Below are 3,523 nucleotides of genomic sequence, written 5' to 3' on the forward strand. Positions count from 1 at the left end.
AAGTCAGAATGTTTAAGGAGCAGTGTATCTCCCTTTCAATGTATGTATGTCACTTGATGATGGGCCAATACTTGTTTATGGACTTACGAGAGGATTCAAGCAGTCACCGAGCACATTGTGTGTGTAAACACTGCGTTGGTTTCCAGGAGAAAGAACTATGGCTCTTCTCCTCAAGCAGCAGATGAGTGATTCTCAACATGGGTGAGTTTGCCCCCTCCCAACTCCTCCCAGGGACACTTACCAACATCTGGGGACATTTTTGATTGTCACAACTGAGAAGGAGAGGTTGTTACTAGCACCTGGTAAAAGAAGCCAAGGATGCTGCTGGACATCCTATAGTGCACTGGACAGCTCTCCTCACACCAAAGAATCATCTCGTCCAAACGTCTCATGAGTGGAGGCTGAGAAGCCCTGATCTACCCTAAGAAATAGGGCATGTACACTGGCAGTCCTCAGCCTTTTTTGGCACCAGGGACTTTCAATGGAAGACAATGTTTTCACAAACCAGGGGGCAAGGAATGGTTTCAGGATGATTCAAGCTCATTACATTTATTGAGCACTTTATTTCTAATCTAATGCCGCTGCTGATCTGATAGGAGGTATTGGTCTGAAGCCTGGAGATTGGGGATGCCTGATATACACAGTCCAGGAAGTAAAAAAAAAAAATTCCCTTCTCCCATCTGAGTGTGGTGGCTTTGTAATGTTAGCATGGCTAGGGCAAACTGCATGCCCCAAAGTTATGTTTCCCAATAGGGTGCACCACAAGAGTGATTCCTGCCAGCCCTGGAGGGCAGGCAAGAAGCAGCAGCACCTTGGGGTTCCTGGACATTGCCGTTGACACAAGGGTCTACATCTGCTCACCTCTCCTGGGATCAACAGCTCTTCTGACCCCTGGGCCCACCATACCCAGTGTGTTTATCTCCCCTGGTTCCAGCTTCCTGAGGACACCATTCCACTGAAGCCAGAGTCAGTGAGAACTGCCACGGGTCTCAGTGCCTCCTCGTGGGCTTCAGCTCATGCTGTGGGTTCCAGCTTGTTCACGCTCTCTCACCCCTTACATCCATCTTTCCTCGCAGATTCTGCCCTGTGGACTTCAAGCCCCAGCATCAGACACTGAGACAACAGATGGAAACAGTGGTCCCCAACTGTTTTCACATCAGGGGCTCGCTTTGTAGAAGACGATTTTTCCACGGGCCGAGATAGGTGGGGGTAGCTTCAGGATGATTCAAGGGCATTACATTTATTGTGTAGTTTATTTCTCTTATTTTTACATCAGGTCCATCTCAAATCATCAGGCATTGGATCCTGGAGCTTGGGGACCCCTGGTTTATCAGAGAATGCTCCCACAATTAGTAAAGGAAAATCCTTGTAATTTATACACACAGATCTTTAATCTCTGATTGAACCATGACTGACACGGGTTACGGTGGACATTAACCAATTAGTATTTTTAAACAGGACAAAGTAATTTTGTACAAAGGCAGACTCTTTTCTTTCCTGGGGCCAATCTCAGTGGGTCTTTCCCATGATTTTTTCTAAACTCTGGACCTAGTCTTTCCTTTTTGCTCCTCCTCTTCTTCATCTTTTGCCTGTTCTTTCTCTTTCTTTATTTGTTCTATTTCACCTTTTGGATGAATATCCTCCATAGATACCTGTCACCTTTAGGGTTTAGCATGTATTCCATTAATTAATATTCATCAGTAAAGTGTGAGCTCCCGACAAGCTGTCATGGGGTCCAACCCATTGTCACCCTTGATGCCCACAAGCCTGTGATCAACTATTGAGCAATCAAGAGTTGCTCAAAGAGGCTGGATTTTAGCATCACTTGGTGAGCTCAAAACACTACCGAATGGGGAAAAAAAAAAATTTCATGCCTCGTGCCTAGATTTTCAGATGTCGTAGGTCTAAGCTGGGGTTCGGGAATCATAATTTTAGAACATTTCCTAGGCTATTCTAATGATCGGCCATGTTGGAAAACCAATGGTCTAAACTGATTTGAAACACATTGCATGTAAGTGTGTGAGTGTTTGCATTCATAGTTCCTCCTTTGAGATCTTTTTTCAAAGATTTTTTTTTTTATGTGGACCATTTTTAAAGTCTTTATTGAATTTGTTACAATATTGCTTCTGTTGTTTTTTATGTTCTGAGTTTGGGGGAGTGAGGCATGTGGGATGCTAGCTCCCCAACCAGGGGTTGAGCCTGCACTCTCTGCACTGGAAGGCAAAGTCTTAACTACTGCACCACCGGGGAAGTACCCCCGCCCCTCCTATCAAATGAGATCTTACTTGTCTATCTGCCTGCCTTTCTTCCTTCAACTTGGCTAGTGCTAGGGGCACTCTCTGGCCTCAGAGTTCTCATTACAGTGAGGGCAAAATCACAGCATGTCGTGTCTTCAGTGCCCAGCCTTGAGTGGCCAGCACTAAGATTAGTAACTGTCTTTTTGGTGACTCCGAGAAACCCATTTTTTGGTGTGCCTAACTTATATAGTGCTGCCCATCGGCTTGGCAGGTGCAGAAGTGAGATGCTAGCTGGTGTCAACCTCTGAGAATCCTCCTTGTTATACATCAGTAATGTGGACAATCACACAGATCTCTTTGTTTCCCCTTGAGGGACTTCAACATTTCTTGGATGATTGATTGCTTTTCAGTAGTCCTTTATACAGATGGAGGAACTGAGATTTAGGAAGTAACTTTCCCAGGATCCCCAAGCTGACATGTGGATAGATGGGGTTTGAACTCAAATCAGTGGAATGAATTTGATTCTATATTAGTGCCTGATTCATAAGACCAAAGCTAATGTCCTAATATAACATGTAGAACTGATCATACAAGTCTATTACCTTAATCCTGGGCCATAGGCTGACAAAATGATTACCCAAATCAATTTTTTAAAAACATTGCTTTTGTTTGCTCAAAGGAAGCATTTGTAGAAAACATGAATTTTCATTTAATCTTTTGCCCCTCCTTCCTTGCAAACACATAATCTTTATTATATCACCTTTGAATTCTGATTTTAATTTAATACATAAGGAAACCCTAGTAAATGATGTCAAGCTCAAAAGATCAGTCACAAGTAATTCAAACATGTTAGCCCAAAAGGCAATAAATAAAAATTATGATATATCAGTCATCCTGTTTTCCCCATAAATCTTAAAAATAAAAATCGGTCTTAGCTTCTCATTTTTAATGTGATTTACTCCTTTGAGTTCTGTAAAACTTCCAAAGATATTAACATCTCTATATACAAAGAAGCAGTGCAGCAGTACATGTGTTCTTATACATTTTTCATTATTAGAGAAAAAATTATGAAACATTTGCTTTGAACCTGTTCTTCAATTATAAAAGGAAGCTAATTGGAAAGATTCATAAATATTCCTTAAGTGGTCAAACTATTTTTTTTATCTGAAACTAACATAAAATTCTAAGTTGAACTGAGCTGGTTGGAAAGGAGAAGAAATAACTCTGGCCTGCCTAAGCTTTGTCAGTTAGGAAGCAGGTAGGAACTGGCAACTCCAAGAAGGGAA

Source organism: Bubalus kerabau, chromosome 2 (assembly GCF_029407905.1).
Source record: "Bubalus kerabau isolate K-KA32 ecotype Philippines breed swamp buffalo chromosome 2, PCC_UOA_SB_1v2, whole genome shotgun sequence".
Classification (NCBI taxonomy): Eukaryota; Metazoa; Chordata; class Mammalia; order Artiodactyla; family Bovidae; genus Bubalus; species Bubalus kerabau.